We start from the raw sequence: 27457 nt of genomic DNA, 5'->3' as shown, positions 1-27457 counted from the left end.
GGGTTCATCAAAGGTTTAACAAGTGATTCATCCATCATATTCATATTTTACCAAAAATATGGGAATCTTTCTTGTGAAGGCAAAGAAAGTCAACAATGTATCTATGAAGGTAAATGCAAAAGAAAGCCCAATAAGGAAAGCTGACCTACAAATGGGGTATTATTAATATTATGTTGTATTAATAATTATTAGAATATATATATATATATATATATATATATATATAAAAGGAACTTAAGGTTACATTTATATATAGTAGTTATATATAGTAGTTATAGTATAAAAAAAATGAGGAATCTAAGGTTATATTTATAAATGGTAGCTATAGTATACAATGTGATTATGTTTTACAGGTGATGCAGAAGTATTGAAAAGCGTGGTCTATTCTGGTAAAAATGGAAGTTGATAAACGTAGCCTTTGATTCTGGACAGCATCATTTGAAAAACGTATTCTATTTCTAAACGTCAAAAGTATAGTCCTTGGTGCAAAAAAAATACCCTTTAAAAATAGGTAACGGTTAAATAGGCATCTTCCACTAAAGTGTCTCCGTAGTCCGAAAAGCATAACCTTAGTCTAAGGTATAATTTTTTTTTACTTTTGACTACACTTTTCAAGTGTTACCTGAATAGGTATTTTTTTCGTAGACAATTCAAATTTAAATATCTCAATTAATTTTGATACTACATTTTCATTTTTTTTAGTTGTTTTGGGCCATGACTCCATTTTCTTAATTCATCTTATTAACATTATTTATTTGGGTACCAAACATAAAGAACGATGATTTAATAAAAAAAAATATTTGGATATCAAAAAGAATAATTCCAGACCAAAAATTGAAAAATTTACCACATATTTCGTATTTCATGTATTCTCCCTTTAAATGGCCTACAAATTAAAATAGAATCCTGATAGGGAGTTAATAGAATATTTATATAATGTGTATGATGGACTATATGAGTTAAAAAATGAATATCACCTACTAGAGATAATAAATATTTCATCCCAAAAACTTAAGCTGATTTTGAGGTTTATCAATGACTTTTCGAATCTAAAACTCTGATTCTATGTCATGATACTACTCATTTTAAAAATTTCAGCTAATAGAAAAAGATAACACTAATAGCTATATCTCTAATACTGAATTGAATATCTCTAAACCTCTATTATACATATTGTACAAATATTCTATTGACTCCTTATACTTTCTCATTAAAATATTCACACCTGAACCTGCTGCTTGGTATTCTGATCAGGTGTACCATCGCATGCCAATTTCTTCTCACTCAACACACGACGTGGCTCATCCAGGCCTTGACAACAACCCAAACGATAAGACGTGTTCGAACAGTCTGATTTGGCGAAATTGTCGAAGTTGCTTTTTATAGTAAGTTTTAAACATTAAAAAAATATTTATTTTTATATTTTTTAATTTAAATATTAATATTTATCTCTTTTTTGTAAGTTAAGTAAGTGTATATAGACATTATAGTATACACCTTTTTATTCATGTATAATTTTCAACTAACTAATATTTAATAAATATTATTAAAGGAGTTATTTGAAAAAGTTAATTACTTTTATTTTCATAAAAAAAATTGATTAAAACTGACCACAAATTCTCTTTAATTGACGGATTCCATTCTAGTAAACTCTAGACATGAGTGGTTATGATTTAAACAAACAAAGTAAATAAATTATAATATACAATCGTTAATGTATAAGAGCATACGACGAAAGAATAATTATGATAATAATATATAAAAAATATTTGAAAAACAATTAAAAAATAAGTTAAAATGATTTAAGATTATATTATTTTATATTTTTTAATTATTATTATTTTTTAATTAACACTAGACTAATTGAATAATATTAAATATAATAAATATATAATCATAAATAATATATGTATAAAATTATAGATATTAATTTAAATAAGATAATTTTATATTATTATTTTTTTAAAATCACTGATAATATATTAAATTGCAGTATTAATTTAGTAGCAGATCAAGTACTTCTAATCTGCTGCGTATAAAAATCTTTATCCAAAAACCTTTTATATATTACTATGATGTTTTTTGCATCTGCATGTTATAGAATATGCAATTGATGAGAGGATAATAATTAAAATGATGAGACATTTTAATTGATTAATTAAAGTACTTAACATAATATTTTGATGCAAGGAGTTACCAAACGAATGTGTGGTTAATAGCGATCACCGGCACAAATCAATTCTCGCTTTTTCAACTGAAAGAAAAATCTCTACGACTCTAGTCGACTTCCACTAGCTAGTTCCAAAAATGGAAAAGCCAATCCCATAATAATAAAAAGATGCCGCCACCAAATGAAGAAAGACAAGACCCACCATATATCTTACAAAGTAAAGGACATTTATTTGAATAGGAAAGGAAAGGTTCAAATATCTAAAGAAATTGTTTGCGAGCTTCATTTGGGTAATTATCCTTTATTTGTTAAAAATAAAAAAATGTGATGACTCACTCAGTTTAGTCAAATTTAACTAAAGTTCAACATAAAATCATGCCAGTGCATTAATTGGAAGATAGAGAATTATGACGGAGACTAGGCCATGCATTAATGATAAATTTTTTCATCAGGTCTTTATTAATTGGGTACCACTACACGACACCTACTCCTCCAAATCAAATACTATAAATTATATTAGAAAAAAAAAATGAATCCAAACAATTAAATTGACAGCTTGAGTAACTATGATGTTCAGCCTTATAATGTAGTAAGGTGGATACTACAATGAAGATTTTATAATTATCTTCATGTGAAAATATTTTTTTTTGATCATTGGATGATGGATTGAATGGTTAGATTTTGATATTTATAAAAGTGTTGTCTTTGTTTAAAGTGTGGCTAAATAAATAAATCACACTTTTAAACAAAATATTTTTATAAAAAGATGTTTTTGCCATCTTTATTTGAGTAGTTGCCATGTAGTAAACTGTGATGCATTTATTCCAGCTAAACATAACTTCGATTTTTATTTTTTATTTTTTTTGTCTTTAGATTTGAAATGTTGGACACCAAGCTAAGCAAGACTTGTTCATTAATTCTTCTTGCTTGATCTTGCTGACACCATCACATACACCACAACATGTGATAAACAAATTCACAAATTTGCAAGATTTTTTCTTATGTATAAATGCTTAGTGCAATTATTATTATTAAAATTTGATTACCAGAGTTTGATCCATTGCGAATCATCATGTCACGGAAATGTGCATTTGGTTGAAGAACAAAAGTTTTGCATCACCTTTTTTCCTTTTTTTTCTTTTGTCTCTTTTCATTGAAATTGTATGCGAGGTAGTCTGATTTTATTGAAAAATATTCAATGGTTATTGAAACTAGGCTCTTAATGAATGTTGGATGAACATTTTAGGATAATTTACGTGAAAAAAATAGTTTAAGGTTTAAAATTATGTAGATGTCTTAAACTAATTTTTGTTACACATCTATTTTAAACACTTTGATGTAAATCGAATCAATTTGGTTTATAGTAAATAGAATTAAATTGATTTATTATTATACAATAATAATATACATAGTAAATCGAATCAACTTGATTCGATTTAGTAGTTATACAGTTTATTGATATTTTTTATTTTTAAATTATTTATTTATTTATTCTTATTTAAGGTATAGGGTATAAAGTTTAGGGTTTAACTTTAAAACATAAATGTCAATAAAAAATATCTCTTATTTAGATTCAAACAAAATATAAAAAAAAATTAAAACAAATAAGAACAAAAATTCTAATTTTGTGTTTTAGTTCGAATTTCAGAAAACCTACATTTTTATAAATTTATAAATTTAAAATAGAATAATAAATAATTTTTAAAAATTTGTTAAAAATTATCCTTTGATAATGAGTCATTACCAAAACTTTAACGTTAAAAAAATTATAATAAAATATAGCCTTTTAAGATGATATAAGAGTTAAAATTTATTTTTTTTAAATACGAAATAACAGATAATTATACAATATAAAATGAACAATTATATTTATATAATATATAATTAATAAAATAATTAAAATATTATACTAATTAAATTATTATTTTATAAATATTATACTAATTAAAATATTTAGATTTAGATATATAAGCAAGGTTGGATGTAAAGGTGAATCCGTGAATGAGTTGTGTTTCCAAAGAAATCATATTTTGTCCAAAAGTAGAAATATCTTAAACAAGGAAGAAATCTATCAATTAGACTATATAAATTAAAGTTTAACAAATTCTTCCTATCTTCTAATGAAACGTTCACTTTTTTAATTAATATTTAAAACACAATACGATCTCGACTCTCGTGGATATACGTACCTTGCCACTTGCTGCCAATATATGCCTATAAAGTGAATTTGATGAGTATGGTTATATATACACTCAAAATTAATAATTAAATTAGTTATTAATATAAAATATGTAATAAAAAAAATTATATTAAAAATATGTGAAATAAAAAATATTTTTTTTTCAGCATGAATAAAAAGCTTATTTAGAAACGAAGCTATTGCTAGATTAAGTTTGTAATGGCTTCTACTATTAGTCTATTAGCATCTTTACAAGTAAAGTTGCATTTGAATAAAGATTTTGCACCCAAAGAGAAAATAGTGGATAATCGATGATCACACTTTTCTTTTCGGTTTTTTCTTTATCGGAGATAAATGCGACTGCGACGCCTACAGATTGAAACGTTTCTTTTGGAGTTGAATTATTGGGAATCTTTTTTTTGTCTCACGTTTGAACTAAGTTATTATTGAATCATACACTATACTTTATGATTACGTGCGTTTCGCTTTTTATTGAATTCTTAATTCTTTCTTAATTACCTTAGTTAATTATTCTTAACTATTTCTCCATCATAAATTTGTCCTTCATATTTGTAACTTGTAAAGAAGCGGTATCACCAGTGATTAATTACTGACTAAAAAAATAAATTTTACTAGTCTTTTAATATTTTTCTTTTCTTGATTATAACGAATGGTGTGGTCCAAAGTAAGCATAAGGAAAATTAAATTATAAAAAGTAAAATACATAGCGTGTTCAAACTTCAAAGGTTTAACAAGTGATTCATCCATCATATTCATATTAACCAAAAATATGGGAATCTTTCTTGTGAAGGTAAATGCAAAAGAAAGCCCAATAAGCAAAGCTTACCTACAAATGGGGTATGGGCCATCTTATTATCTCCATCGTCGCTATCTGCAGGCTGTTCCCACTAATACATGTCTTCTAAATTTTTAAAAATATTAGTATTCTTATTATCTTTTCCATTTTTTTACTACCATATCTCGCTATCATTATTATTTTCTCTTTGAACGATCCATGTTATAATTTATGCCTTAGCTTTCCTTTTCCTTTTTCCAGCACTTACGTATGTCACACATAAGAGAACCCAAAGCTAATCCTCTGTCCTTTAAAAAGAAAAAATCAACAAAAATTCCTAATAAATATTTTTTTTATAGCTATGAAAAAAAGAATTAATTAATTATTTATTTATAAAATATTAATTACTAAATATAATAAAAGCTTTTTCTTTTCAAAAAGGTTTATATCATTACTGCAAGAAAAGTAAAGTGAAGATTCCATAAACCCCCTAATGATAATAAATACAACCCAAAGCAAATTAATTAAACTAAAGCATTTTCTTTTATATATCACGATCCCACCTAAAAATAAAAAAATATATTTTCACCCCTGAAAGCATCTCCATGCGCATAATAAAAACCCTTTGATGAGTATACTATATATTCCCCTTGTTTTCTGCTTTCACTTACCGATTACTTCTAAATTCCTTCAATTAAATATAAATACATACCACATTTCTTCTTCTTCTTATCATTTCTGAACTCCACCCTATCAATTGGTGCTTTCATCACCATGGCCGTAGCTGACAACATGCGGATGAAAGGCATGGAGGCCGACATTAAAAAGCTATCATCTTCTTCTGTAGCTCTCTATAGCTATTGGAGGCGGTGGAGGGTGGTGGCGATGAGGGTGAGAAGATGAACTTTGGTGGTGGAAACCGGTGGCCCCGGCAAGAAAGATAAGGTTGGATATGGATTCTGTGTTTGGAGATTCAAGTCTCAAGGGTCCACTTTGGGAAGAAGTTTCAAGGTATAAACTATACACCTTACATTCTTCATCATTGATTCATTAACATCTATCCATGCTTCTTTTCTTTTCCTCTCTTTCTTCTTACATAGATTTCAAAATCAGTTAATTAAGTGATCAAGTTATCAAGTCCTTTTAGGATAAGAATAATAATATGCATGTCATGTTGAAAGAAATCAATTGAATCATTACATATTATTGTGTCAGTGTTACTAACACTCTGCGGAATTTGTCTTTTCTTTCTCGGATTTCATCCTTTCCAATATGAATATATCGTCATCATCAGTTTCTTTCTTTATTTTATTGTCCATTTCTTTTCTTTCTTATTTCGTACACGGTCTATACTTTACGTGAATATTTTGTTGGACTTACAGCCTTACTGGAGTTGGACTTACAGCCTTACACCATTTCTCATCAAAACAATAATGTAAGTTTTGTTGTTTCCCCGGCCACCTACATTCTATTATATATTTGGTGAGTTCTTAAATGACGAAAAATTTGGTACCGAAATTGTCGAAAAACACAGTATTTTAACGGAGTTTAATTATCACCGAATAAAGTATTAGAGACTGGAAATGTCAGCAAGTGTGGATGATTGGAAGGTGTGGTACTTTCCAAGATTGTTATATATTTTTTGTTTAAAATATTTTAAAATATTGCTTAACTATTATGTAAATTCGCACTACAAAACAAATATAAATTGAAAAGGCTTCTGTTAGCTAAAATTATTGTTTTTCATTTGAATATAATATATTAAGTATTTTTATATTTAGTTTTTACACAATATATTTTAATAAATAATTAATTATTAATTACTGATATAATTGGTATTTTTCACTCTAAAATAGTTATTCTAACTTTTTTTAGGTTTATTCTCTTGTTAATTAAAAATAAACAATAATAATAATTTAGTGATTATATAATTAAATTTTAATTTTAAGTTCTTCAATTAGCGTGTAATGATTAATAAAAGTAATATGAGCAGGAGACAATAAAAATTTAACCATAATATATTAATAATATAAAATAAATTTATAGTGTTACTCAAGGTTCTTTTATTTAATCAAAATTTTCTATTTATTAATTTAAATAAGAATACAAAACTATTATCAATTTGTACATTAATATCATTTTTCTAGTTTGTAAAAATAATACATTTTATTTTCATTTTTTATGGCTGCAATGAACTACAAATTTCCTTTCATTTTCATATTTTTGTTAATATAACTACAGAAGATTTTACAAATCTAATTTATGTAGTGTCTAACTATAAAAATGAGACTAAATACACAAATTAATAAATTTATATTTTGTTATTTAAATAAAATTATATTACTCGATCACTGATATATATATATATATATATATATATATATATATATATATATATATATATATATATATATATATATATTCAATAAAATAAACAAAAATATTATAATTTAGATATGATAAAAATAAAAACATTACACCTTAACAAATATGAATATTATGATTATTGAACGTCAGATTTTTAGTAGGTCTAAATACTATCAGTTATTAGACGCTACTTTTTAGTGAACCTATAAAATTCTAGACTCTATATTATATATACACGCAAGAATCTGCCATATTATCAGATTCGTATATGTTAGCTGAGTTTTATATATTTTATAATTTTAATGTTAAAATTCAATCACAGATAAATCATCACAAAATTTTTAGAAATTAATTATATGAAAAAATACGGTGTTACACTATATATATATAAACTTATATATTATTATTAATTAAAATGATAAAATATAATATGATTATATAAATATTTATTAATTATTAAAATTTAATCTGATATATTAAAAATAATAGATTTAATATTATATGTATTGTCAGATTAATAAAAATAGTTAATTTATTATCTATATTTTTTAAGTTATAAACAAATATTTTTAATTATTTAATAAGATGACCCTTAAATAGTCTTTTAAAGTAATGAGAAGAACACTAGTTAAATAAAAATTAAAGCATTTCAGACTTTTCGTAGACTAGTACACTAATGCTCTTTAACTTTTACGAAAGCCATTTATCTAATCCTTTAGGAGATAGTTAACTTCGTTAAAAATTTTTATTTTTGTTGGACCTATATGATAACACTTGTCTATATTCTAGTAGATATTTGAACATTTTGGTAAATTCAGAATCGCAATCTTTAGGCACGGAAGAACTCACCTATATATTTTTTCTGCGGCATTTTAGTATATTATTGTTTCCACTGTTGATTCCTTGTTCTGACTCCTTTTCCTGCCTGGTAATAGGTGCCATTGAAATATGAACTGTATGCAGTTGTTCTGCATATTGGGTTTTCGTCTACTTCACGATATTACTTTTCCTTTCTTTGCTTAAGTGTGGGGAGGATTCACTATTTTTTAGCATAAATTTTTTTTCGAATACTTTACATTTTATTTTTATTCTTTTAATTATATTTTTTATAGATATTTGTTAGTATTTTTTACTATTATATATTTACTTTAGTTAATATATATATTTATATTTACATTTTTGCATGATATATATTTTATAGATAGAAATTGTAATTGGATGATTGAATAGCATAGTGTTTAGTTTAATTTTGTCCTAATTATTCATATTGATTTTTTATGAAATTTTTGGATATTGAAAATTTTTTGATAAAATTGCATCCATCACAACATACATACATACATTTAGGAAATAATTTTGGTGAAAAACAACAAAGATTTTCAAGAATTTTGTTTTTAGGGCGTTCTATATATTGAATTGATTTGGAAAATCCTTTTTAAACTTGCTTGACTGAATTTTTGTGGAACATAGCAGAGAGATAGAACAAACAACCTTGTGAGTTGTTGAGCCATATTGTGTGGTTACACATTTAAACCACTATTTTGTTCTTGTGTGCTATGCTCCTTCTATGATTGCAATCTTAGATTTGCTTGATTCTTTATTTCCGATGTTTGATGTTTTGAATGCATTTAGCATGATTGAGGCCATTTTTGAATTAAAGCTTACTTACCCATATGGCCATACCTGTATATCTACCTTTGTGAGCCAATATTGAGCTTTTTAATCCCCTTTTGTTCTAATTATTATCACGTCATCAACCTTAAGCGAAAAACCATGAACTACCTTGAATTGCATCTTTGATTAGTTTAGGTTGAAGTGTGTGTGTCATTTAAGTGTGGGAGAAATTTTGGGAAGTATTGGTAGAGAAAAATTTTATTTTGGATATTCATTGAAAATTTTAGAAAATGGGTGCACATTCATGTATCAATTTGCTTTAACCATATGCATTTGTCATAGAAAAAAAAATATAGAAAAAAATAAAATGAAATGAAAAAAATAATAAGATGGGACAAAAGTTATCCCAAAGAAAAAAAAGAAATAGAAAAAAAATGAAATGAAAAAAATAATAAGATGGGACAAAAGTTATCCCAAAGAAAAAGAAAAAAAAATGAATAAAAGAAATGCATATGTGGATTTGGATGAAAAAAATGTATGAATGTGTATAAAAAGAGAAGAATGGAAAGTTAGGTTGCATTTTAGTGATTAGGTTGACTTAGGTTGGGTGGGATACTTGAGCTAATCAAAGATTCAATCTATTAGCCCACTTAACCATATTAATCCTACCTTCACCTTAACCCCATTACAACCCTAATAAGTCCTCATGATACTTGTATTCATGCATCATATATCTGTTGATTGTTAGATGAAAAGCAAATCATTGAAAACATGATTAGAGGAGACTTGAGTTATTAAACCCTAAACACCGAGCGTTGAGAGTGTATACACACCTAGTAAGGGTTCGACCACTCAATTCTATGTTTCCACACCTCTTATCATGTATTCTTGCAAGTTACTTCATTTTGATGAGTTGAATCAATTCTTTAGATTTTGATTGCATTGAATTATTTCTTTGCTTCTAGCCCTATATCTCCATATACTTGCTTGGAATTTAGTTGTTTGTTTTCACCAAAACAATAGGAAACCATAGTATAGATAGATATAGATAGTATTTAGTATACTTGTATGCATATAGATAGTTGCATTCAATAAGTTGTTACCCTTTGATCATTCTCCTTGTTTGTGTGTAGCATGAGGACATTACTATTGTTTAAGTGTGGGAGAATTGATGAATCCATATTTGATGATAATTTTTTGCTTAAATTAAATTGGACGGATTTCATCATATAAACTCCATTTAAACTCACGTTTAATCACCAAAATAGCATACTTTTGTGATTTCTCCCTAATTTTGACCTAAATGTGAAAACATGCATTTTTATGCTTAAATTGATCATTTTAATTCCACTTTTGTTTCATTCGATGCCGTGATATATTATGTGAGTGATTTCAGATCCTAAAAGCATGAATGGTTTGGTAGAAGTGGAAAAAAGCATGTAAAATGAAAGATTTTATGAAAAAAAACAAAAGAAAAATACTCAGTCAAATATGCGTACGCACAACTCTTTTTTCTAGTAATAGGTGCCATTGAAATATGTACTATATGCAGTTGTTGTGCATATTGGATTTTCGTCTACTTCAGGACATTACTTTTCCTTTGTTCGCTCTGCACCAGATACATGGCATAAGTTGGATGATTCAAAGGTAGCAGCATCTCAAGAACTTATTCCCTCTAGATGAACCTTTGTATATTATTGATTATCAGCAAATATCTTGATTTTACTCTCTGCTTACTATTTTCTCTAAACTTTGTCTCATTAGTCATTCTATAAGTTAATATCAAATTATCAAGTGTGTGTTTTGAGGCTATAATTTGTGCTTGGTTTTTACACACTTTTTTTTCAGTTGATTTATATGGACTAATTTATTGGACTATAATTATATTTTCCTTTTTTTTTTAATCTCAGGTTGATGATACCGCTCAACTTTTAGCATTGCTAAGAATATTGGGTATGTATTCCTGCATCTTTTAAATTTTAACTATATTAAACTATTATTGTTAAATAATAAATTGGGACAATTTTTTCCACGAATGAAGAAATAGCAAAATTTTATTTGGATGATGTTGCAAGTGCTCCAATGAAATGTTCAAGATCTTATAATGATGCATTATAATGATGCATCTTGATACTTGATTTTGTAATAATTTAAATCTATTTAGTTTAAGATATTTGCTTTTTAACATTATATATTAATTTGATATTTTTATTATTAAGGATATTATTTATATAAATGTAGATAATATTTTTTTAATTTTACATGATATAATTTTCTGTTAGACAACATCTTTATTATGACATTTTATTTATTTTTTTAAATTTATCTTTCATGATTAGCCACAATTTTTAATGTGGTAATTTAAGCTAGCGATAAAAAAATAGAATAAAATAATTTGGGTTAACTGCGGAAATAGCATAGCTAAATAACCCACCAACATTAGTCACGGAAAAATATGGCAAAAAAAATCTGGCCTACTAATATTAGCTACGGAAAAAGTGTGGTAAAATTATACAAAATAGATTACATTATTTTTTTTAGTCACGGATTGAAGCGTGGGCAATGATGTGAAAGCTGTGGTTATTTACCTGTCTTCACGGTTCATAAAAGTGTGGCTAACAAATAAAAAATCGTAGTTAAATAAAAATACGTCACCTTTATTAGCTATAGATATCAATTCGTTATTAATGTGTCATCGTTACGATTTTTCTTGATTTTAGTCACTATTTTTTTTGTGGCTAAAGCCCATGTTTCTGATTATTAATAACTTTTTTTTTTCTATTGTAGGAATTCAAAAATTCGTTCAGAGGTTCACTGAAGGTACACAGAAATTATTATATTTGTTCTCATTTATGTGGAATTTAAATGCTATTAATTAGATTTGGTATAGAAAGTAAAATTTTAAAGAGAAATATCTGCATTAATACTTAATCTTATGTTTTGTATATAAAAATGGATTATATTTTCTGTACAATTTTTAAAAGTTATAAATATTTTTAGAAGTATCTAAAGAGATAATTTTTAAATTAATTTATATTTATATCTATTAAAATTATGTTAAATTTTAAAAATAATTTTATTAGATATAATTATTATAATTTGTCTTTATTAAAAATATTTTATTTTAATTTAATAATTTACTTAATATAGTTTTTCATAAAAAAAATTATTTCCAAAAATTATTTTTAATAAATTATTTAAAAAAATCTTTATAAAATCGGATCTGAATAATGTTATATTACTTAAGTTAGATATAAGACTAATATTAGAATTATTTTTAAACAGCAAGACTTAACATTTAAATTGTGATCGCAAATTTTTTATCTTTTTGTACGAGAGAATGTGTGATTGTGTTCATTGTATCCTGTTTTAATAATTTGTTTTTTTTTATGATAATTTAAATAATTAATATCAGTTGTTTATTTATACAATTGTTCTAACCTGCGATAAATGTGAATGAAGTAATATCTAATTAAAAAGTTAAAATTAATTGTAAATAATGTAATCATAATAAAATACATAAACAAAAATATTTTAGAACTTTGATTACTAATTTGACCTTTTTTTTTCTTTTTCTTCAGAATGTGTGTTTTTTAGGAAAAGTATTGGGTACTGAGAGTTAATCTGCTAACTTTTGACAATTTAAAATTAATACTTTTTTGAGTAAAAATATATTTTTTGTCTCTAAAATTTGGCCAAAGTTCTAAAAATATTCCTAAATTTTATTTTATTTTAATTTTATCCCAAAAATTTTTTATTTGCATCAAATATACCTTGACGGCTAAATTTTCAAAAAATTTAAGACTAATCTAACAATAATGCATGAAAATTATCCTTGATTTGCTTGTGTTAAGGGTTATTCTTATGAAATTGTTGTTGAATTGGTCTTTAAATTTTTTGAAAGATTAGCCATTAGGGATATATTTGATGCAAATCGAAAATTTTTGGGACAAAATTGAAACAAAATAAAACTTAGAGGTATTTTTGAAACTTTTATCAAATTTTAAGGACAAAAAATATACTTTATCCTTAAAAATTTTAAATTATTTTAATAAATTTGAATTTGAGAAAAAGACATTAATGAGAAATTTGAATAATAAGAATTGTGTTGAGTAACTGCCCATAAGGTTACTGTGATCAGCCTCCTCTTCCTCCTAGACCTACGATCGCAACCCACACCTCTTTAGGTGCTGCAGTCATTACGGTACTTGCGCCGTTGCGGTATCACCAAAACACCTCCATTAGCAGACACATCCAATACAAAAAAGACACCTCCATAACCACAAAAAGACACAGACGCATCTAAAAAAAGCCTCCAAAAAAGACACGGTCGTCAGAAGACACAAGAATAGAGGGAGAAGAACCTGCACGACGCGTCTTGGAGGCGATGCTGGTTGCGGCTGTGCCGGCGAGTTGGTGCGTGGCGCAGCGACGGACCACTTGGGATGGTTCGTGGGGTGGGTAACGTTGTCTTCAACGAAGAGGAGATACGGCCGATGGCTTCGTCGCCTTTCTTGCATGGTCACTCGGGTTGTCGTCGCCAGCGTCTTGTAGCGGATCGATGCTCGGGTCGAGGCTGCCGGTGTGGTTGTGCAAAGGTTGATGGCGCGGGGGCTCTCTTTGGTAATGGTTCTGGTTGTCGTCTCTGACGTCTTGTCGCGGGGGGATGCTCGTCGGCACCGGTAAGGGGCGGAACCGCAGCTATCTAGAATTTGTGGGCACTGTGAGTGAGATGGGAAAGGAGAGGGAGAGGGGGGATACGGCGCAGCTGCTTAGGTTAGGATTAAGTTGGGATGATTTTTTTTATGTTAGTGGGTTTTGGGCTCAATCCAATAAGAGTTGGCAGAAGTTGGCAGATTCTATGTTGGTTAACTAGCGGGATTATTCCTTTTATTAGTGGAGGTGAGATGTTGAATCTTGTATCTGTTGTTTCATCAGTAATTAGTGACGATAAATATTGTTAATCTACCTGTTCAGGATTGCACAATGTAAGATCAATTTTCCAAAACTTCTTTAGCTACTCGTTGATGATGGCTGAAAAGACTACGGTAAATGCAGTCGGACTCAGGATTTTGATAGGACAACAATCTTTGTTGTTCTTATCACTCATCAATGGCGAAGAAGACACATGTCATCATATAAAAATATCGAGATATTCTTACTAGATAATAATAATAATAATCTGGTGCCAAAAAAATATTCGTATAGAGAAATAAAAATGAAGACAAAAACTTTTAAAGAAAAATTAGGTAAAGGTGGTTTTGTTTCTGTATACAAAGGGAAGTTACGTAGTGAATCTTTTGTAGCAATAAAGATGTTAGATACATCTAAATCAGATGGACAAGATTTCATTAGTGAAATAACAACCATCGAAAGAATTTACCATATAAATGTGGTGAGACTGGTTGGATTTTGTGTCGAAGGATCAAAGCGTGCTCTAGGGTGTAATTTTATGCCTAATGGTTCCCTTGATAAATATATTCTCTATAAAGAAGAAAACATTTTCTTAAGTTATGAGAAAATATATGAGATATCATTGGGAATTGCTAGAGATATTTGTTACCTTCATGAAGGGCGTGACAAGAAAATTTTGCACTTCGACTTTAAACCACATAATATTCCTCAAGATGAAAATTTTATCCGAAAAATTTCTAATTTTGGATTAGCAAAATTATATCCTAGAGATAATAGCATTGTCACTTTAACAGATAGAAGAGGGACAATTGGATATACTGCACCCGAATTGTCTTACAAAAATATCGGAGGAGTCTCATACAAGGCTGATATATATAGTTTTGAAATGTTGTTGATGGAAATGGCAAACAGAAGGAAGAATTTGAATCTGCACGCAGAGAATTCAAGCAGCACGTTCTTTCCTACCTAGATTTATAATCAATTCAGCAACAGCGGAGATATAGAATTGAACAATATCACAGAGAATAAAAAGAACATATATAATAAGATGATAATTGTTACACTATGGTGTATCCAGCTAAAACCCCACGTATACAATGCAAACGGTTAAGCTACCAACACTGACTTGTGAAGAGATTGAAGCTCACAGTAGATCTTTTATCTGGGGGTCTACGAATGAGAAGAAGAAGCCCCATCTTGTTAAGTGGGAGCAGGTTTGCCAACCAAAGGTTAATGGGGGTTTAGGCATACGGAGGATGAGTAAGAATAATGAAGCTTTTCTCATGAATCTCAGGTGGGGAATATTGACTCTTCCTAATGCGCTATGGGTTAAAGTGTTACGTAGTAAATACATGAGAGAGGAAGTTGGTGTTCCTCAGCCCGTCGCCAAAAGTGGTGATTCGCCTCTTTGGAAAGGAATTTGCAAGGTGTTGGATTCTTAAAGAAAGGAAACGTCCTTCAATGAAACAAGTTGTGGATATGCTTGAACGAGAAGCTGAAGACCTAACAATGCCTCCAAAGCCTTCCTTGTATCCAGGTGGCAAAGAAGAACTTGATTTAAAGCTAGACCAAACATCAACATCACATTATGACTCAGAATGTACCAACAGTAATATATCAAAGATTCAGAAAAGCTTTTAGTATTCTAGTTGTAAAAGCTTTTAGTTTATAGTAACCTACTTCAATTGTTTATTAATTTATTACTCATCATTCTCCTTCTTCATTAAGTATTTGCACTTAGTGAAGTTTAAAATTATTTTAAACTTAATAAACAAGTGCAAATACTTAGTGAAGAAAGAGAATGATGAGTAATAAATTAATAAACAATTGAAGTAGGTTACTATAAACTAAAAGCTTTTACAACTAGAATACTAAAAGCTTTTCTCAATCTTTGATATATTACTGTTGGCACATTCTGAGTCATAATGTGATGTTGATGTTTGGTCTAGCTTTAAATCAAGTTCTTCGCCACCTGGTTACAAGGAAGGCTTTGGAGGCATTGTTAGGTCTTCAGCTTCTCGTTCAAGCATCTCCACAACTTGTTTCATTGAAGGACGTTCACAGGGTTTTAGCTGGATACACCATAGTGCAACAATTATCATCTTATATATGTTCTTCTCATTCTCTGTGATATTGTCCAATTCTATATCTCCACTGTTGCTGAATTGATTATAAATCTAGGTAGGAAAGAATGTGCTGCTTGAATTCTCTGCGTGCAGATTCAAATTCTTCCTTTTGTTTGCCATTTCCATCAACAATATTCCAAAACTATATATATCAACCTTGTACGAGACTCCTCCGATATTTTTGTAAGACAATTCGGGTGAAGTGTATCCAATTGCCCCTCTTCTATCTGTCAAACTGACAATGCTATTATCTCTAGGATATAATTTTGCTAATCCAAGATCAGAAATTTTTGGGATAAAATTTTCATCTTGAAGAATATTATGTGGTTTAATGTCGAAGTGCAAAATTTGCATGTCACACCCTTCATGAAGGTAACAAATACCTCTAGCAATTCCCAATGATATCTCATATATTTTCTCATAACTTCAAAAAATATTTTCTTCTTTAGTGAGAATATATTTATCAAGGGAACTATTAGGCATGAAATCACACACTAGAGCACGTTATGATCTTTCGACACAATCCAACCAATCTCACCACATTTATATGGTGAATTCTTCCAATGGTCATTATTTCACAAAAGAAATCTTGTTCACTAGATTTAGATGTATCTAATATCTTTACTCCTACAAAAGGTCCACTGCGTAGCTTTCCTTTGTATACAGAACCAAAACCACCTTTACCTAATTTTTCTTTAAAATTTTTTGTCATCATTTTTATTTCTCTATACGAATATTTTATTGGCACCAGATTATTATTATTTTGTAAGAATATCTCGACATTCTCATATGATGATATGTGTCTTATTCGCCATTAACAAATGATAAGAACAACAAAGATTATTGTTCCTATCAAAACCCTGAGTCCGAATGTATTTACTGTGGTCTTTCCAGCCATCATCAATGAGTAGTCAAAGGAGCTTTGGGGAATTGATCTGAAATTGTATATTTCTGAACAGGTAGATTAACAGTCATTATCGTCACTAATTACTAATGAAAATGAAAAAAAAATAGTTGAAACAATAAATAAAGGTAAATTCTACCCAATCTTCCCTAAAATAATATGTAATTTACTCTTTATGATGTGATAATATTTTAAGCTAATAACTAACTATATTTATAACTTGAGTTACTTTAATTTAATTAGGGTTAATATTTTAACTATAATAAAACTATTTTATAATTATTTTAATAAATTTGAGTTTCAAAAAATGACATTAATGAAAAAATTGAGTAATAAGGATTGTGTTGAGTGACACAAGGTCACTGTGATCAGCATCCTCTTCCTCCTAGACCCACGATCGCAACCCACCCCTCATTAGGTGTTGTGGTCATTATGGTACTTGCGTCGTCGCCGTATCACCGAAGACACCTCCATTAGCACACATCCAATACAAAAAAAACACCTCCATAACCACAAAATGACATAGACGCATCCAAAAAAATACCTCCAAAAAAGATACCTCCAAAAAAGACACAGTCGTGAGAAGACATGGCAACAGAGGGGGAAGAACCTGCACGACGCGTCTTGGAGGCGGTGCTGGTTTCGACTGTGCCGGCGTGTTGGTGCGCAGCGCAGCGACGGACCAATTGAGATGGTTCGCGGGATGGGTAACGTTGTCTTCAACGGAGAGGAGTCACGGCCGATGGCTTCGTCGTCTTCCTTGCACGGTGACTCGGGTTGTCGTCGCTTGCGTCTTATAGCGGATCGATGCTCAAGTCGAGGCTACCAGTGTGGTTGTGCGAAGGTTGATGGTGCACAAAGTTCTCTTCGGTAATGAGTCTGGTTGTCGTCTCCGACGTCTTGTCGCGAAGGGATGCTCGTCCTCACCAGTAGGGGGGCGGTGGCGCAGCTGTTTAGAATTTGTGGGCACTATGTGTAAGATGGGAGAGGAGAGGGAGAGGGGTTGCGGCGCAGCTGCTTAAGTTAGGATTAAGTTGGGATGATATTTTTTATGTTAGTGAATTTTGGGCCCAATCCAATAAGAGTTGGAAGATTCTATGTTGGTTACTTAGCGGAATTGTTCCTTTTATTAGTGGAGGTGAGATGTTGAATCTTGTATCTGTTGTTTCAGCTATTTTCTTTTCTTCACTTTCATCAGTAATTAGTGACGATAACGGTTGTTAACCAACCTGTTTAGGATTGCACAATTTTTCCGGAGCTCCTTTGGCTACTCGTTGATGATGGCTGGAAAGACCACGGTAAATGCAGTTGGACTCAGGATTATGATAGGATAACAATCTTTGTTGTTCTTATCGCTCATTAATGGCGAAGAAGACACATATTATCAAATAAAAAATATCGAGATATTCTTACTAGATAATAATAACCTGGTGCCAAAAAAATATTCGTATAGAGAAATAAAAATGATGACAAAAATTTTTAAAGAAAAATTAGGTAAAGGTGGTTTTGGTTTTGTATACAAAGGAAAGTTACGCAGTGAATCTTTTGTAGCAATAAAGATGTTAGATACATCTAAATCTGATGGACAAGATTTCATTAGTGAAATAACAACCATTAAAAGAATTTACCATATAAATGTGGTGAGACTGGTTGGATTTTGTGTTGAAAGATCAAAGCGTGCTCTAGGGTGTGATTTCATGCCTAATGGTTTCCTTGATAAATATATTTTCTCTAAAGAAGACATTTTTTTTAAGTTATGAGAAAATATATGAGATATCATTGGGAATTGCTAGAGGTATTTCTTACCTTCATGAAGGGTGTGACATGCAAATTTTGCACTTCGACATTAAACCACATAATATTCTTTTAGATGAAAATTTTAACTAAAAAATTTCTGATTTTGGATTAGTAAAATTATATCCTAGAAATAATAGCATTGTCAGTTTGACCGATAGAAGAGGGACAATTGGATACACTGCACCCGAATTATTTTACAACAATATCGGGGGAGTCTCGTACAAGGCTGATGTATATAGTTTTGGAATGTTGTTAATGAAAATGGTAAATAGAAGGAAGAATTTGAATCTGCATGCAGAAAATTCAAGCAGCGCATTCTTTCCTACATGGATTTCTAATCAATTCAGCAACAGCGAAGATATAGAATTGGACAATATCACAGAGAATGAGAAGAACATATATAAGAAGATGATAATTGTTGTACTATGGTGTATCCAGCTATAACTCTGTGATCGTCCTTCAATGAAATAAGTTGCGGAGATGTTTGAAGGAAAAGCAGAAGACCTAACAATGCCTCCAAAGCCTTCCTTGTATCTAGGCGACGAAGAAGAACTTGATTTAAAGCTAGAACAAACATCAACATCACATTATGACTCAGAATGTGCCAACAGTAATATATTAGAGATTGAGGAAATTAGTGTTCTAAATTGTAAAAGCTTTTAGTATATAGTAACTTACTTCAATTGTTTATTAAGTTATTACTCATCATTCTCCTTCTTTACTAAGTATTTGCACTTAGTGAAGTTTAAAATTATTTTAAACTTAATAAAGAAGTGCAAATTCTTAGTGAAGAAGGACAATAATGAGTAATAAATTAATAAACAACTGAAGTAGGTTACTGTATACTAAAAGCTTTTACAACTAGAATACTAAAAGCTTTTCCCAATCTTCGATATATTACTTTTGGCACATTCTGAGTCATAATGTGATGTTGATGTTTGGTCTAGCTTTAAATCAAGTTCTTCTTCGCCACCTGGATACAAGGAAGGCTTTGGAGGCATTGTTAGGTCTTCAGCTTCTCGTTCAAGCATCTCCACAACTTGTTTCATTAAAGGACGATCACAGGGTTTTAGCTGGATACACCATAGTGCAACAATTATCATCTTTTTATATATGTTCTTCTCATTCTCTGTGATATTGTCCAATTCTATATCTCCGCTATTGCTGAATTGATTATAAATCTAGGTAGAAAAGAATGTGCTGCTTGAATTCTCTGCGAGCAGATTCAAATTCTTCCTTCTGTTTGCCATTTCCATCAACAACATTCCAAAACTATATATATCAGCCTTGTACGAGACTCCTCCGATATTGTTGTAAAACAATTCGGGTGCAGTGTATCTAATTGTCCCTCTTCTATCCGTCAAACTAACAATGCTATTATCTCTAGGATATAATTTTGCTAATCCAAAATCAGAAACTTTTTGGATAAAATTTTCATCTAGAAGAATATTATGTGGTTTAATGTCGAAGTGCAAAATTTACATGTCACACCCTTCATGAAGGTAAGAAATACCTCTAGCGATTCCCAAATGATATCTCATATATTTTCTCATAACTTAAAAAAATATTTTCTTCTTTAGAGAGAATATATTTATCAAGGGAACCATTAGGCTTGAAATCACACACTAGAGCACGTTTTGATCCTTCGACACAAAATGCAACCAATCTCACCACATTTATATGGTGAATTCTTCTGATGGTCATTATTTCACTAAAGAAATCCTGTTCTTTAGATTTAGATGTATCTAATATCTTTACTGCTACAAAAGATCCACTGTGTAGCTTTCATTTGTATACAGAACCAAAACCACCTTTACCTAATTTTTCTTTAAAATTTTTTGTCATCATTTTTATTTCTCTATACGTATATTTTATTGGCTCCAGATTATTATTATTTTGTAAGAATATCTCGATACTCTCATATGATGACATGTGTCTTCTTCGCCATTGACAAATGATAGGAACAACAAAGATAATTGTTCCTATCAAAACCCTGAGTCTGAATGCATTTACTGTGGTCTTTCCAGCCATCATCAATGAGTAGTCAAAGGAGCTTCGGGAAATTGATCTGAATTTGTCGTCGCTAGCGTCTTGTAGCGGATCGATGCTCAAGTCGAGGCTGCCGGTGTGGTTGTACGAAGATTGACGGCGCGCAGAGCTCTCTTCGGTAATGAGTCTGGTTGTCGTCTCCGACGTCTTGTCACCGGGGGACGCTCGTCCACACTGTTAGGCGATGGCGCAGTTGTTTAGGATTTGTGGGCACTATGTGTAAGATGGGAGAGGAGAGGGAGAGGGTGCGGCATAGCTACTTAGGTTAGGATTAAGTTGGGATGATATTTTTTATGTTAGTGGATTTTGGGCCCAGTCCAATAAGAGTTGGCAGGAGTTGGCAGATTCTATGTTGGTTACCTAGCGGAATTGTTCCTTTTGTTAGTGGAGGTGAGATGTTGAATCTTGTATCTGGTTTCAGCTATTTTCTTTTCTTCAATTTCATCAGTAATTAGTAACGATAAATGTTGTTAACCTACCTGTTCAGGATTGCACAATTTAAGATCAATTTTTCGGAGCTTCTTTGGCTACTCGTTGATGACGGCTGGAAAGACCCCGGTAAACGCAGTCAGACTCAAGATTTTGATAGTACAACAATCTTTGTTTTTCTTATCACTCATTAATGGCGAAGAAAACACATATCATCATATTAAAATATCGAGATATTCTTACTAGGTAATAATAATCTGGTGCCAAAAAAATATTCGTATAGAGAAAAAAAATGATGACAAAAAATAAAAAAAAATTAGGTAAAGGTGGTTTTGGTTTTGTACACAAAGGGAAGTTACGCAGTGAATCTTTTGTAGCAATAAAGATGTTATATACATCTAAATCTGATGGACAAGATTTCATTAGTGAAATAACAACCATTGAAAGAATTTACCATATAAATGTGGTGAGACTGGTTGGATTTTGTGTCGAAGGATCAAAGCGTGCTCTAGGGTGTGATTTCATGCTTAATGGTTTCCTTGAAACATATATTTTCTCTAAAGAAGAAAACATTTTTTTAAGTTATGAGAAAATATATGAGATATCATTGGGAATTGCTAGAGGTATTTCTTATCTTCATGAAGGGTGTGATATGCAAATTTTGCACTTTGACATTAAACCACATAATATTCTTCTAGATGAAAATTTTTTTCCAAAAATTTCTGATTTTGGATTAGCAAAATTATATCCTAGAGATAATAGTATTGTCAGTTTGACCGATAGAAGAGGGACAATTGGATACACTGCACCCGAATTATTTTACAACAACATCGGGGGAGTCTCGTACAAGGCTGATGTATATAGTTTTAGAATGTTGTTAATGAAAATGGCAAATAGAAGGAAGAATTTGAATCCGCATGCAGAGAATTCAAGCAGCGCATTCTTTCCTACCTGGATTTATAATCAATTCAGCAACAACGAAGATATAGAATTGGACAATATCACAGATAATGAGAAGAACATATATAAGAAGATGATAATTGTTGTACTACGATGTATCCAGCTAAAACTCTGTGATCGTCCTTCAATAAAACAAGTTGTGGAGATGCTTGAAGGAAAAGCAGAAGACCTAACAATGCCTCCAAAGCCTTCCTTGTATCCAGGCGACGAATAAGAACTTGATTTAAAGCTAGAACAAACATCAACATCACATTATGACTCAGAATGTGCCAATAGTAATATATCAGAGATTGAGAAAATTAGTATTCTAATTGTAAAAGCTTTTAGTATACAGTAACTTACTTCAATTGTTTATTAAGTTATTACTTATCATTCTCCTTCTTTACTAAGTATTTGCACTTAGTGAAGTTTAAAATTATTTTAAACTTAATAAACAAATGCAAATACTTAGTGAAGAAGGAGTACAATGAGTAATAAATTAATAAACAATTGAAGTAGGTTACTGTATACTAAAATCTTTTACAACTAGAATACTTAAAGCTTTTCTCAATCTTTGATATATTACTGTTGGCACATTCTGAGTCATAATGTGATGTTGATGTTTGGTCTAGCTTTATATCAAGTTCTTCTTCGCCACCTGGATACAAGGAAGGCTTTGGAGGCATTGTTAGGTCTTCAGATTCTCCTTCAAGCATCTCCACAACTTGTTTCATTGAAGGACGATTACAGAATTTTAGCTGGATACACCATAGTGCAACAATTATCATCTTCTTATATATAACCTCTCATTCTCTGTGATATTGTCCAATTCTATATATTCATTGTTGCTGAATTGATTATAAATTTAGGTTGGAAAGAATGTGCTGCTTGAATTCTCTGCATGTAGATTCAAATTCTTCCTTCTGTTTGCCATTTCCATCAACAACATTCCAAAACTATATATATCAGCCTTGTACGAGACTCCTCCGATATTGTTGTAAAATAATTTGGGTGCAGTGTATCCAATTGTCCCTCTTCTATCCATCAAACTGACAATGCTATTATCTCTAGGATATAATTTTGATAATCCAAAGTCAGAAACTTTTGGGATAAAATTTTCATCTAAAAGAATGTTATGTGGTTTAATGTCGAAGTGCAAAATTTGCATGTCACACCCTTCATGAAGGTAAGAAATACCTCTAGTGATTTCCAATGATATCTCATATATTTTTTCATAATTTAAAAAAAATATTTTCTTCTTCAGAGAGAATATATTTATCAAGGGAACTATTAGGCATAAAATCATACACTAGAGCACATTTTGATCCTTCGACACAAAATTCAACCAATCTCACCACATTTATATGGTGAATTCTTCCGATGGCCATTATTTCACTAAAGAAATCTTGTTCACTAGATTTAGATGTATCTAATATCTTTATTGCTACAAAAAGTCCACTGCGTAGCTTTCTTTTGTATACAGAACCAAAATCACATTTACCTAATTTTTCTTTAAAAAATTTTTGTCATCATTTTTATTTCTCTATACGAATATTTTATTGGCACCAGATTATTATTATTTTTTTGTAAGAATATCTCGATATTCTCATATGATGACATGTGTCTTCTTCTCCATTGATAAATGATAAGAACAACAAAAATTATTGTTCCTATCAAAATTCTAAGTCCGAATGCATTTACTCTGGTCTTTTCAGCCATCATCAATGAGTAGTCAAAGGAGCTTCAGGGAATTGATATGAAATTGTGCATTCCTGAACAAGTAGATTAACAATCATTATCGTCACTAATTACTGATGAAAATAAAAAAAAATAGTTGAAACAATAAATAAAAATAAATTCTACCAAATCTTCTCTAAAATAATATGTAATTTATTCTTTATGATGTGATAATATTTTAATATAATAACTAACTATATTTATAACTTGAGTCACTTTAATTTAATTAGGGTTAATATTTTAACTATAATAAAACTATTTTATAATCTACTTAATATATTAAAATTAGGTTTTTTCCCAACTAATGAAAGTGATGTGTCAATTCCTTATCAACCTATAGCTATTTTTCCTCCAAAATGAATGCATTTAATGAATAATGTATAATTATACTAATTTAAAAAAATATCTTTATTATAATTATATAAAATTAATATTTAATGCATTATTAAACTACTTATCAATTATCAATAAAAAATATTTTTAATCATTTTAATAAATAATACATAATTATACTAATTTAGAAAAATATCTTTATTATAATTATATAAAATTAATATTTAATGCATTATTAAACTAATTATCAATCAAAAATATTTTTAATCATTTTAATTATATTGATACCATTCTAATTCTTATTCATTATCCAATAATTTTATTAATGGCAAGTTGTTACCTTAATGATAACCCATTTATAATAATAATAATAATTTTATTAGGATAAATATCAAATTCTATTCCCTAATATAAAGATAAAAAATTTTATTCCTTCCATTTTTATTTTACCACTATAAAAGACCATATATGCTAGAAGAAAATATATTTTGTTTACCAATTACTCTTTCATTGGATAGCTTTTACAACAATTTTTTTTCCGCCTAAGAGGCGTCGTTGCAAGAATGCAACTATCGTGGACACAAACCACCACACTCTCCAACTCCAGTGTTCATCATTCAGAGCTATATATGATATGTTATCCATGATACATTTATAGACCTTGGTGTTATCATGTATGTATAAATAAAAAATGTTTTGTATTTAAATTTAAGTCATTTACCTGTTTATGGTATATTGTAGTGTGAAATTATTTTCAATTTGTATTGTGCAATGATATTATGGCCTAATTTAAGTTTTTACTTTAGAACTGTATTATGATTTTATCTCATCATTTTTTCTTAGATATCAAGTTGACGTATTTTCATTTATTATTATTATTGAAATGGATGTGATATGAAATTTACAAAAAAAAAAATTATCACACTCAATTTATTTTATTGTAGTTTTCTTTCTGTTCTATTTTTTTATTTTCTTCTTATTCATTTTATTGTCTTTTTAAATGTTATATAATTTATTATTTATACCAATTAATTAATTATAATTAATTATATCAGTTAGTTTAATTCATTAACTTATAATATGCATAATAAAATAAATCATTTATTACTTATTATAATGTTAATTATTTTAAAATTGAAATCTAAATAATTATATTTTTACCTTTTGTTATGAACAAAATATTATTAATAATAAATAATAATTAACTACTCATACTTTAAATCAAAGTGTTTGGATGGTTTTTATATTTATTAATATTAATTGTTGATTATTTTTTCATAAATAAATTGTATTATAATTCTATGTTAGTTCATAATTGATTAACGATTAATGTTCATGAAGCTATGTTATTCTAAATTTTATATTTTACAAATATTTTATTTAAATGTAATTTTTGAAACATAAAAATGTATTATTTTTAACAATACCATACTTTTACTTTTTTTTAATTCTAAATAAATATTTTATCGAATAATAATTAAAGTCATCATTCTATTTACTTTTACTAATCTGTTATCTAACTATTATATAAAATTAAAATCGTATTAATGAATTTAATATTAAAGTTAATTTAGCTTTTTATTTAGGGTATTTTTCGATTTTTTTAGTCTAATCAACCAAAACTATTCAATTATGAATAGTCACTTCTATCTTATTTTATATTATTAACTAATTAAAATTACTAAAATTTAATAATACAATTCTATTTTATATTTTTATATTTAGTCCAATCCATCCAAGCTATATAATAATCATTTCAATTTTTATATTTTATAATGTAATACTACATACATTAATAGTAGATAGTTAGTGCACACGTTATATATTAATTGATATAGTTCCAATTCTCATCCATGTGCAATAATTTTATTAGTAGATAGTTAGTACACACGTTAATGATGACCCATTTAATTTGATAATAATAATAATAATAATAATAATAATAATAATAATAATAATAATAATAATAATAATAATAATAGAAAAGGTCTAAACGGTAGATACATTATATTTTAAAAAAGTAAAATATATTTTAAAAAGGATTAGGATATCAATAATAAATTGTGATCGATTATCAATATTAATAATTACTTCTTATAAATATTTTTGTACTACTAAAGATTACATATAGTGTTTCTTTTGTGGAATAAAAAAATTGTGATTCATAATATTACCATAAAATTATATTATATGGACACAAGATTAATTAGTTAACAAATTGAATATTAATGTAGATGTTTTATTTTTTACTCATATTTTTATTCATTAGTTGTTGTATTTTTTATATTTACAGTTAATATTGAATATAAAAAAAATAAAAAATAATATTGATGGTTATCTATTTTATTTATTTAAAGTCATAATTAAATTTGATATAATTATAGTAAGTATCTAAAATTAATAGTAACATGATATTATAATTTTAAGTTGTATAACATAATAAAAAAGAACGTACCAATTTATATCTGCTTCCTGCATAGCAATAATATTATATATATTTATGTTTCTCCTCTTTTAACTCTTTCTTAAAAATATTGGATATAATTAATGTAGATAAAATATATACTGAGCAAGTATCTCTATTGAATTAATCATAAAATTAATAAAATATAATGATACAATTTTCACTTAATTGTAGTATCTCTATTAAAAATATTGACTAATTATTACCGTGTACAATTAGTATATATATATATATATATATATATATATATATATATATATATATATAATGAGTAATAGTGAATTTTTATAACTATTTATCATTTAGAAATTCCTACTTCACACGTAGTTTTTTTTATAAACTATTTTAAAATTACATTAATCATATAATTTTGCATACTAACATTGATATAATATTATTTCAGGTATATATTTTGCAGGCATCAAAGGAGAGTGTTAAGTTATTTTTTAATAGATTTAAATTATTTATTGTTTATTGGAGAATTTTGTGCATTAAAATTCTCTAATAATTTGTTGTTCATTTTGAGTTGATTTTGATATGTTCTTACTTCACAGTAAAAAAAACATATAAAAATTTATTAGTGGGTTTAAATATTATCAGGTTATTTATAGTTACATTGAGTATATACATGTGATTTAT

The 27457-nt window shown here is 28.6% G+C and overlaps 1 long non-coding RNA gene and 6 pseudogenes across 1 annotated transcript; 4 read left to right on the top strand and 3 right to left on the bottom strand.

Annotated features, from left to right (window-relative positions):
* Positions 1-7600: 7600 nt before the first annotated feature.
* Positions 7601-25176, top strand: LOC107638586 (uncharacterized). Its single transcript, XR_015880806.1, has 3 exons — positions 7601-11079; positions 11914-11946; positions 24873-25176. It is a non-coding gene; the product is annotated as an uncharacterized LOC107638586 (long non-coding RNA).
* Positions 13623-15736, top strand: LOC148566539 (rust resistance kinase Lr10 pseudogene; annotated as a pseudogene).
* Positions 15479-16881, bottom strand: LOC148566538 (rust resistance kinase Lr10 pseudogene; annotated as a pseudogene).
* On the top strand, positions 15817-19535 carry LOC148566537 (rust resistance kinase Lr10 pseudogene; annotated as a pseudogene).
* LOC148566535 (rust resistance kinase Lr10 pseudogene) lies at positions 19617-22634 on the top strand (annotated as a pseudogene).
* LOC148566536 (rust resistance kinase Lr10 pseudogene) lies at positions 19737-20859 on the bottom strand (annotated as a pseudogene).
* LOC107638583 (rust resistance kinase Lr10 pseudogene) lies at positions 22815-23955 on the bottom strand (annotated as a pseudogene).
* Positions 25177-27457: the final 2281 nt, after the last annotated feature.

Source organism: Arachis ipaensis, chromosome B4, assembly GCF_059453495.1.
Source record: "Arachis ipaensis isolate K30076 ecotype BB chromosome B4, ASM5945349v1, whole genome shotgun sequence".
Taxonomy (NCBI): Eukaryota; Viridiplantae; Streptophyta; class Magnoliopsida; order Fabales; family Fabaceae; genus Arachis; species Arachis ipaensis.
This window is presented reverse-complemented; position numbering and strand designations above follow the sequence as displayed.